Source organism: Cryptotermes secundus, unplaced genomic scaffold (genome assembly GCF_002891405.2).
Source record: "Cryptotermes secundus unplaced genomic scaffold, Csec_1.0 scaffold165, whole genome shotgun sequence".
Classification (NCBI taxonomy): domain Eukaryota; kingdom Metazoa; phylum Arthropoda; class Insecta; order Blattodea; family Kalotermitidae; genus Cryptotermes; species Cryptotermes secundus.
Window position 1 is genome coordinate 111,666 of NW_019737087.1, and position 12,075 is coordinate 123,740.

The 12,075-nt window shown below is 41.1% G+C and overlaps 1 protein-coding gene across 2 annotated transcripts in view; it reads left to right on the forward strand.

The window, feature by feature from the left end:
• Positions 1 to 12,075, forward strand: part of LOC111870043 (S phase cyclin A-associated protein in the endoplasmic reticulum) — a gene marked incomplete at its 5' end in the record, with an annotated part of 200,597 nt that overhangs the window by 102,658 nt on the left and 85,864 nt on the right.

The following is a 12,075-nucleotide window of genomic DNA, read 5'->3' on the forward strand; positions in this document are numbered from 1 at the left end:
GAGTAGAAATTCATATAGGATTTTGGTGGGACTGCCAGAAGGAAGGAGACCACTGGGAAGTCCAAGACGTAGTTGGGTGGACAGTATTAAAATATATCTTAGATAGAAAGGGATGGTATGGAGTGGATTGATTTGACTCAGGATAGGGGCCAGTGGAGGGCACTTTGGAACACGGCAGTGAACTTTCGGGTTTCATAAAATGCTGGGGGGTTTTTGAGTAGCTGCTCAATTGGCGGTTCTCAAGAAGGGCTGAGCTTCATGAGTGAGTGAGAGAGAAGAATGTTCAATTTTATGTCATAAATATACATGTTTATATGTGACAGAGACAATTTGGTTATTATTTATGTTACTCAACGGGAAACAGGCCTTCGAAGACCCCCTGCTGTTTTACAGGTCCAGCCAATACTTTACCTCACAGTCTGCTGGTGTAGCCGTAACGCTCCAAATTTGTAATGAGGAGGTACGCGATTTGAGTCAATCCTGAACTGCCAGTTTACTGATGGAGGTTTTTCGTTGTTTTTTCTTATTCTGTGCGAGTGGTGTAGGATCTTGAAGTAGATCATTGATCTCCTTTTACCAGTTTATGTATTCGTGGTCGTTTTCGCTGAATAATCTCAAGATCAGACGCTGAAACTACAAGGGTTGGATAAAAAGTAGTGGCAACACTGCTGTAACATGAAAGATGCGCGTCAGGTGGCACTAGCGCCGTCTATAGCTGATAGCAGAAGTTTAGTTGAAGTAGTGCAGTGAGTGGCTCTGGTTGTGTTTCATTGAGTTGCATTGTGCGTCGTCTTGAAGTGCAGGAGCCCAGTTCAAACGCTGTAACAACATGTTTACGAAACAAGAACAATGGTCCTGGATAAAAATTGGAAGTTGCACGAGGTCGTAGTGCACAAAACTGTTATCAGGGACTGAGAGAAGCATGTGGTGATGCTGCTTTGCCATATCGCACAGTGACACGATGGGTGAAATTGTTCCGTGAAGGGAGGGATGACATTCAGGACAGCCGTCGTTCAGGACGACCACATGTTGACAACCACACAATTCAGCTTCTTGTTTTTTGCTGGATGTTGATCATCGATGGGCTGCGCAAGAGTTAGCTGCTGAAGTAGGCGTATGTCACTAAATCGTGCACCAAATTCTGCACGATATTCTTGAATACTCCAAAATTGCAACGCGTTGGGTACCCCATACAGTGTCCGAGTTGCAACAAGGGCAACGTTTTGCAATTGCACAGGACTTGTTGGACCGGTACCAGAGGGAAGGTGACGATTTCCTTGGAAGGACCGTCACTCTGGACGAAACTTGGGTTCGCTCTTACGAACCGCACTTGAAGCGACAATCAAATGAATGGAAGCATCCTGACTCTCCTCGTCCAAAGAAAATGCGCCCTACACAGAGTACTGTGAAGGCGATGTTCATTGTGGCATATGGCACTGATGGAGTGATACTGCACCACACTGTACCTCAACGACAGACAGTAAATGCTGCCTACTACTGCAGTCTCCTGCGTAATCATATTCATCCAGCACTCAGGAGAAAGCGACGACACTTGTTGGCAACGAACCCCCATCATCCTTCATGACAATGCAAGGGCTCATACTGCTGACGCTGTCAAGGATCTCCTTCGCTGCTGGCGATGGGAGATACTGCAAAATCCGCCATACTCACCCGATATGAGTCCGTGCGATTATGATCTCTTTGCCAAAATGAAAGAACCACTGCGAGGGTTACGTTACAACTTAAGAGAGCAGATTATTAATGCTGTAGGGCTGTCACTGCTGGACATCAACAGAAGTGGACGCGCTGATGGTGTACGACGCCTTCCACAAATTTGGCAGAAGGTGGTACAAATGGGGGGCGATTATATTGAAGGAATGTAAGTGTGTGTACCTCAGGTAATGAAGTCATTTCAGAACTATTGAGGTGTTGCCACTACTTTTCATCCGACCTGTGTATATTAGGTGTACGATATCTCATTCAGAACTTGGTAACCTTAGCGGCTGAGCGAGCATCGTAAAGCGGACCTAATAAACTAACTGAATCCACGTCTAATTTTCTAGTTTAACGCTATATTCAGTACGCCTGTCTAGTTTGCATTCTCGTTTCTTCCTGCACTCACATCATGATTATAGTTGAAAACCCTCCACAGTATGTATGAGAAGTTACTACGTAACAGATACTAGAAGCTGGACTTGGAGTTGCGCATTTTGTTACATTACTAAGTTCCTATGATGTGCTGGAATACGCTGTGGTATCTCGCTGTCTTAAAACAGTTTTTAGTTTCTTAAAGAAAAGACAAAACACGGTAAAGTAAATTTAAGAAACAAATCCCTTCCGTATCTCAGCTTGATTTATTGAACATTTATAATGAGGAAGATCGATGATGACTTTCTGTGAAAGGAAACGTTTCTGGGCCATCTGAGACAGGGCTGTCCATCAAATCTGAAGTGTAATATCGTGTTAACGAGACAGTAAATAATAGGTTCCGGATCTGATAACTCGATTTATTGGATAATTTCACACGTCGTAACTGAAATTCGTTATTACTCTTTCAAGATTACTGTGTCTATGACACACAAGCAGTTCTAACACTCTCGAGGTTAACACATCAACTACTGAACTGCCTTGAACGACGTGTACCTGACGAATCCTCCGGCGTGTGACTGCTGAACTGAAAAGTTAATCGGACTGAACTGATGATGTTATCTGTAAACCTCGTTATATAGTCTCCGCACGGACCACACAGAGAACAAGTTAACTTGATAACTAGCCATCATCTTGCATTACATTACCATACTTACATTGCATTGCATTTCATGGATACAAAGTTAGTCAAAATGGCTGTTGGATGTGGAATATGTCATATAAATAGAAGACATACTCATATGTACAGACCCAGTGGAGTTATCACACAAGAGAAACCAAGAATTCACAGTGACTACACACAAGGCTATTTAAAGATACATAAGTTCTTTCCTGGACAATAGGTATTCATCAACAGAGTGGAATGAATGTGTATTTAAATATCGTTTCGGTGATATTTTAAATCGTGCCTTTTCATTCATGTTGATCCCAGCATAATATGCGTCTGTTATACTGTTATACAGTATAACACACGCAGTCGCAGGAGCATGACACAACAAAAGCACNATGTTAATGTTACTAATATGTAACATGAATCTAACTGCATAACATTCTCTACTTAACCTTGGAATCAACTGATATGGTTTTTCCAGTTTAAACGATTATCAATTTGCAAGCCAAAGAATTTTGTGTTTACTCCTTCTTCTATATATTTATATCCTATGTTTAATGGATATTGTGGTGAGTTTTTTGTTATAAATTTTATTACATTTGTTCAAGGACAGCTTATTCGCAGAAAACCATTTACTCATTTGCGAAAGAACCTTGCTTGATAACGTGCAGAAATCATCTAAATTTTTACCAAAAATTATAACACTAGTGTCATCTGCAAATAATATAGGTATTGATGAGGTCCTTAGTGTAGGAGGGAGGTCGTTTATATAAATTATGAAAAGTAAAGGCCCCAAAATTGACCCCTGTGGAATTCCATGTTTTATTATTCCCCAGTTTGAGTAGGTACTTTGGATTGAATTTGATGATTTTATTTCAGTCTCTTTGTTTTTTATCTGTTAGGTAGGATCTGAACCAACTTAACGTTGTTCCTTGAATGCCAAAAAAATGTAATTTAGTTAATAACATTTCATGATTTACACAGTCAAAAGCCTTTGCCAAGTCACAGAATATTCCACCAACGTGCATTTTTTTAATGATTGATTTCAACACACTGTCTGTTAACTTAAAGGCTGCATTTTTGATGAAAATTCCTTTCCTAAAGCCAAACTATTCTGGGACTAGTATATTGTTACTCCGAAAATAATGGCTTAACCTATTGTGCATTAGCAGTGAAATTGGCCTGTAGTTTGACATACTAGTGTTGTCCCCCTTTTTTATATAGTGATCTTACTACTGAAATCTTAAGACGATCAGGAAATATTCCTGTGGATAGTTAATGATTATGTATGTGAGTTAATGGGATACTGATTAGAGATGCACAGACTTTTAAAATTTTACTTGTTATTCCATTATAATATTAAGATTTTTTGTTTTGAGGGAATGTATTATACTTTTTATTTCAGTTTCAGTGGTTGGAATGGTTTTAATACCAGAGAATATTCTAGGAAATGCCTCTCTTAAAAATGAAATGACGTTATCTCCCACTTCCTGATGCAAGTTTAGATTTTCTGTAATTGTTAGAAAAAATTTATGGAAGGCATCTGCAATTTTTCCTGGGTCCTCAACTTTTTCATCATTTAAGGAAAGATGGTATCTCCTCAGTCAGATGTGATTTTCCAGTTTCATGTTTTATTATATTCCAGGTTGTTTTCATCTGATTATTCGATGTTGCTATAAGCCTACAGTAATGCTGCCTTTTAGCCTCTTTTATAACTCTACTCAGGATTTTGCAATACCATATGTAGTATGCTCTCATGTAGGGATTATTACTGCTACTGCTGTCTACATACAGACGCCTTTTATGTTTACAAGATATTTTTATTTCTTGTGTAATCCAGTGTTCTTTATTCTGCATAGCAAAACTGGCTTCAAATATATGTAGAAAAATATATAAAAAAGAGTTAAACTTATGATTTGTATCCTTATTTTTGAAAACAGGTTCCCACGTTTCATTTTCAAATAGATGTTGAAATTGAACACTGGTTTCACTATTTATTTTTTCTGGTTCTCTGTTTCAAGGGTGTTGAATTTACTTCCGCAATAATATTATTTACTGTAAGAAATTGAGTATCATGTTCAGAGAGGCAATAACATTCGTCCACTGAGACACATCTTGCATTGTTGCACGTTGACTGTGTTTACCGAGCCGTTGCCATGAAACGCTGTGAGCAAATCCGTTACAATATACGAAATGTTACTCCTTACGTTGCAATGAGTTTGCGGGAACGACGATGGAGGAGCCACTTGACGGCTCTGTTACGAGACCTGCTTACAGCGAATAAACACGAAGCGAATAACTGCAGATTGCGTATTATACAACTAAGCAATGACGTACACATCCATAGGCGCGGAAATCAAATCACCACCTGGAAGTGTCGATACTGTCTCCTTGTACGTGGTACACGGCTATTTTACCATTCTGTCCCACCTCTAGACCTAAATGAGACAAATAAGCCATGAAATGGATTGCTTTATATTTTCGAGTCTGCTGAAGCAACAAAACAAATGAAACCAGGGGTGTATGGCCGAAGTAATGGTACAACGGCTGCACGAGATGCTATGACAAGTTAACCCATGTGCTGAGTCATATAAACGACTGCATCAAGTTAAGTGAAATATATGAATAAATGAATAAAAATGCGTGTGTGGAGGCGGGGTCGAATACCTCCAACGTGAACCTGCGAGTCGTAAGAGGCGACGAAAAGGGAAGTCTCAAATCTGAGACAGTAAAATATGGTCTCGAGTCCCAAGGGACTCAGACCCTAGAAAGACTGCACTGGCAAGGGCCAGCAGCATATACAAAAGGCAGACCCGTCCTCTCGTCAGAGAGGGCGCCTCACAGAAACAAGACCGTAAATGTCAAACACTAATAAATATCTGGTCATGAGCTCCGGCCGGGGCTCGACACCAAGACTTACTGACCGGCAGACCGTCAGTCGCAATGTGACTTGGACTTGGATATTTCATTAATAACCTTTACGATCTAGGACAGGATATGTTATGCCGTTATGTGGCTTATCATAAAAATATACTATATGACCATTTCATGATATCGAAAGAAAAAGGGGGGGTTGATTTTGTTTTGGATCACAAATATACGGACATGATCTATAATTTTTTACATGCGAAAGAATGCATAAAATTATGGAGTTGTGATATTGAATTTAAATGCCACGAATTATGAGCATACGAGTATTTCTTTTTATTGCTAGTGGAGTGGGACTAAGTCCCTTGTACTGCGGCCACTTCTGGTCTATTGTACCAACCCCAGATGATAGGTGAGGGTGATTGTGGAGCAGTTGGTGGAATGAAGATTGGCAAGGGAAACCGAAGTACTCGGAGAAATCCTGCCCCAGCGCTACTTTGTCCACCATAAATCCCACTTGACCAGACCTGGGATCGAACCCGGGCCGCCGCGGTGGGAAGCCAGCGACTAACGGCTTGAGCTATGGCGCGGCCTGAGCATACGAGTAAGGCAGACCAATTTTGTGGGTTGCACCAGATGTTCTACACGCTGTTCCCCCCCCCTCCGTGAGCGCTTATATTGCCTTCTTCAGAGCTGGCAGTTCACTAAATCGAATCCTTCTGGCTCCGAGTACATAGCACAGACGTTGGCACAAAGGAATGCAGACAAGTAGATATCTTCTGTTTTAAGATTGTGATGCCGACATCAGCTGATATATTGCATGTTTCTGATCCTCCTCCCTACTGCAGGCAACAGCATTACAACATTAGTTGCCAGGTTACCGTCTAAACACCGTGCCCACTCATTGACCTATATAACACTGGTAGTTTGTAGGGCTGATATTACGTTCTGGCTTAGAATGGTCAGTGGTTATAACCTGCTGTGCGTGAGTGTAACTAATGCAGTAAACGGACGAGAGGAAGTGTTTCTTAATATTACATTGACGTTTTTCTTATGCACATTAGCGTAGCATTATGTCTGTCAGTCTGGGCTATACGCGGTTACGCATTAGTTTGCCGCCCCTTTATTTCATCGAATTATTTACCATAATGATATTATAGCCATATTTCTTTCGAATTGTATCCCGTTCGACTCCCACATTGAGGCAGCTTTCCTGAATGCAATTTATGACAAAGGAATTCCGTGATAACAAAACGTTTAAAATCTGCCACTAACGATTCCTCCCATAATGTTCCCAATTTTATGTATAGACTGACTTGAAGAGATTATGCATCTTTGAATTGCCAGCAAACAATTTTGTCCTATAATAAAAATTGTTATAATCCTATAAGACTACATGTTATCCGGCATTGTATACAGTAAATTTTCCTTTTATCAGAAACTAGTTAAGGCTACAATGAATGTTGACAGTTTTAAGGCGCGTCCACATTACTCGTACTCGTGTGACTCGCTATGCTCGCTAGTAATGTGGACGATATGACAAGTCACGAGACAAGCAAATTTAAAATTTTTAATTTATAAACTATAGCCAATGAATTAAAATACGACTACAGCCTATACACACTACGAGTAAATATCACGCGCCGAAGCCTGGCGCGCAACTGAAGTAGTGTGGACGAAGATTTACGAACACGAGTAAAAGCCAGACGAGTCTCTCGACAAGCACAAGCCTGGCGGGCACGAGCACGAGTAATGTGGACCCGCCTTTAGATGGCTGAAGTCTTGATGGTAATTTAAAGTTCATACTCTTTTCGGACTGTGGTTGATGGTACTCATTTGATCGAATTTTATGAGGTCATTGACGCATTTGCTGATCATTTTCAGTTATTATGTAAGAATCATCCTCCAGGGGTCTTCCTTACGCTTTCATCATCTTCGGAATTTCTATCTTTATCACCTATTTCTGATTCTGATTATTTTAAAGCCCTTAGACCTCTTAAACGATCTTAATCTGCCGGTCTTGATAACATCACTGGCTTTGTTATTAAGGGTTGTTCTGATATGGCAATGTCTATCCTAAAACGTTTTTAATCTAAGTTTATCTCAAGGGTATTTTCGCACCAGATGGAAGCAAGCGCCAGTTGTTCCTGCAACTGCAACCCCTTCTCGATTCTTAACAATGTTTCCAACTGATTTTAATTTGTTATACATAACCATGTTTCTGATAATCTTAAGTTTAAATTAAATCCCTGTCAGCATGGATTCACAAAATTCAAATTCACCACCACAAATCTGGTAATTTATCTTGATTGTATCACCCGTCTGATTGGCTCTCAGCGTCAAGGTGATGCCGTTTATTTTGATCTGACCTCTGTTTTGACCTCGTTACCCACACCCTGATACTTCATATGCTTAGTGCTCTCGGATTTTCTAGAGCTCACGTAAACTAGTTTCACAATTATCTGACCAACAGACAATCCCAGGTCCATGTATCTGGATTTATTTCATCACATTTTGAAGTACTCTTCCGTGTTCCACAAGAATCTGTTAAATTACTTATGTCGTATAATTAGTACTCAAGGTTTCTACTTTTTGCATCATCATCATCAGCAGCAAAACAGCCCGTTTGGCCATAGCCTTCCGTGGAAGATTCTGCCAGATTTGTCTGATCCGTCACGAATTATACCCTCCGGTTTTCACTTTGTCAGTTTCACAACAGTGTGTTTTTTTTCAGAGCAAGGTCGTCAGCCTTGCGCCCAACCCCTAACCTGGACGACCGGTTTTCTTTTCATCCCCTTCTAGGTCGCGGAGGCATTCTATTCCGCATTCACACGGGCTCTGCTTTTTGCAGATGATATGAAAAATATACCATCTCATCTAACTGTCCTGAAGATTGTGCTCTTCTGCAGTCTGAGAGATACGAGGTTGCTCCGCTGCGAACTATATGAGACTCAAGTTATAACCTTCTCTAGGAAAACAAACATTTTGATTACGAGTATACGTTTTTTTTTTCAAGGGAGTATTTCTCCATTCTAAGCTTTATTTTCATAACCTTGTCAGTTTTATATTTTCTCGTATTACTTTGCTAGGTCTTAAGAGTTCAAGTTCTCATCTCTTGAATGAATTTAGGTATTGTACTTCACCTTAGTTAGATCTAAGGTTGAATATGCCTCACTATTTTGGAATTCTGTTGCGTCTACTGATACAAGCAAGCTAGAACGCATTCAGGAGAATTTTGCGGCCTTCTGTTTTGATCGCTTCTTTCCTCAGTTCCATTACAGCTGTGCAATTGATTAAGTGCAAAGTAAAATTGTCCACCTTACAGACGAGGAGGTATCACTTTCAGGCACTGTCCCTTACTCAAGTTTACCTTGGCTTTAAATTATTCTCTTCTGTTTTGGAAACTGTCGCTGCTCGAGTTGCAGCTCGTATATTGGAGTCTTCTGTGTTTCATGTTGATTTCCTAATAAATACTATCCTTTTGCTAGATACGCTTCAGCTGCTGTGTTTGTAGGGACGTAAATATATTTGTAACAAAACTCTGTCTCTTAAACATATTTCATAACTTATAATCTTAATTATTAGTTACTAAATATTCCTTTGCCGGTCACGGTAGCCGAGCGGTCTAAGGCTTGCACTGTCTTCGCTCGCTCGGAAGCCGGGATCGTGGGTTCGGATCCCACTCAGGGCATGGATGTTTGTGTGCGTCTTTCTGTGTTTGTGTACAGGTAGAGGCCTTGTGAGGAGCCGATCACCCGCCCAAGGAGTCCTACCGTATGTGTAAGATCTAGAAAAACCGAAGTGAACGGAATTCATGGAGGTAGGCCTAGGCCCACTGGGGCTCTAGTGCCAAGGGGGGAAAAAAAATATATATATATATATCGTAACGTGTCTGGAATCCAGAAGTCACTTCTATGGAAACGCGAGAACAGACCGTTGCATAAGAGTAACAATAGCGATACTGTAATTCCAACAGTGAGCTGTTGTATCGAGAACATCGAATCTCCACGGTNGGCTGACTCGACACATAAATAATAAAAATATTAATTGAATTATAATTAAAAATATAGCTGAATGTTATTGCCCCAATTTCGTTTCACCTTTAGGATTATATATTTTTTAACGTCCGCTTCTGCAGTTTATAAGACTTCTAACAACAGGTTTTGTCGAAATGGTACGTACCCTCTGAGTAAAGCCATTGATGTAAGGGCCCATCGCCTGTTAGTACAGACTGCGAACAGAGTCAGCAGGCGTTCTTTCGTGGTCTACGAATGTCTTCATGACGCACGAGTCGGAAACAGCACTTTCTCAGCTGACTGTTTTGTACACTGTAAGGGAGCGTTTGAAAGTAAAGTCATACAATACTCGTATTTAATAACGTAAACGAGAAGACGGACTGGCAGAGGTGAACATCACACACTCATCACCGGACTTAACTCCATTTGTACTCCTCGCCTGGGGAGTGGCAATGCTAGTGGCGCACAGTTTGCCAGTTCCTCAAAATCTCGTTGAACTGAAACTAAGGATTCGAGGGGCATATGAATTAGTAAGGTAAGGTGAAATTTTCGTTGTGCTTAAGTAATTAAGCACTACGCCATGAAGGCATATGGGGGAGTGGCTGTATGGATCAACATTTTGTCGCCCTCAGCACTGGCTGGAGGTGAGCGGTCAGCTTCACGCCTCTGGCCGCTTTACCCACGGAGAAAGAGAAACGGATACCCGTTGGGTGGACCCCAGAACCGGTCTGGACGACGTGGAGAAGAGAAAATTTTTGCCCCTACGGGGACTCGAACTCGACCCCTCGGTCGTCCAGCCCGTAGCTAGTCGCTATACCGACTACGCTATCCCAGGTTCGATTCCCGGTAAGATCATTGGATTTTTTCAATTGAGCTAATCCTTCCAGCCTCAGTATTACCCATGCGTCGACTTAGCCTCAAGAGAAATGAGAACCAGGAATCTTCCTGGGGTGTAAAGAGCGGCCGGCGCTTAAGGCCGACAACCTTACCGTCATCTGTGAGCCACCTCGACGTTTCACAACCCAACGGCCCTTCACGGCCTGTTACAGGGACATCTGTACCACACGAATCAGTTGCTGTAGACCGATTATCATTTTAATTTGAGGAGGAAGGCCAACGGTTCCTTAAAGAGTCTTCAGGTGACAGTACACTGAATGCTTTTCTTTGTGTGTCACCGTTGAGACAGCTTTCATTTTTAAAATATCTTTTCGAAAGTGCAGGGTCTGTACGTAGTGTACTTAATCACCTTACGTCTTGTCATGATCGCTTTCATGAACAATAGTTTCCGTTGCCTAATTCAGCTTAGACGCCCATTAAATGTTGATGTTTAAAATGAAGAAGGAGCTTCAATCAACTGACAAGTAGGCTTATAATTATGCTGTGCTTCCTGTTTTGTATTTTTACAATAAAGTTTTAAGATTTTAAATGTATTTTTCCTCAGCTTATACACTCTATTGTTTAGTCAGTATGTCGAACACTTGTTTTCGTCACGTGACAGCCTGGTAGTTGGTGCATTTCCGATCGCCTTTATATGCTGGTCATCGTCTGTTCCCGTGGTAATTTGCTAATGGACACGCGGTTGAACCCCCTTCCCTCAGCAGCTCTCTGTTCATGTGATGATGAATTTGATTAGTACTCGGGGAGGTGACTGGTCAAAGTGACGTGTCGGCTAGGGTTGACTGCTGCATTGTCAATATGTGGACTTAAGCAGTCTACTGTTGTTATTTACAAGATAATTCATAACTTGAACGCTGCCTCACGTTTTTAGAGCAAAATAGTCTGCCTAACAGCCGAGGATCTGTTCAATGGATTAGACATGTTTTGTGGTTCTGAGTAGAAGTAATTCGACACTATACATTCCGAGCTACTGACGGTTGCTACATTAACCACAGATAAAAAATAAAATCATTTGCTATACGTAGGCCTACAGCTAAATATGAGATGGTTGATACCCACTTATGCGTCACCCTGATAACACCAGTTAGAGCTTGGAATAGCTTTACCATGTCCATATTTGTGGCGATGTTTGTATGTGTGCAGAACAGTTAAACGGACACTACTTCATAAAACCCGACAGGATACAGTACTAAAATTTTACAAAGTGTTAGTCGTGCCATCACTATATAATAGCGAATGCTAGACCATAATAGAATAACAGCTGCAACAGACTGAATCTGCTGAAATGAGATTTTTGAGATATGTAGTTAGACTGTCGAGCAATGGGCGAAGGGGTGGCATCAGATATAAATATATGCGATCTGCCCAAAAATAATAAGCAAATGTCAACAAAAGTACTGCGAACTCATCGTAAGAATGCCAACTGACCCAGTTCCTTTGGAGCTCTTTGATTACAATCGAAAAGGAAGACTAAACCTGGGATCGGAATGGTCCGAAGGCTCAATCCTTGTAGATGCTGACGGTGGTGGTGGTGGC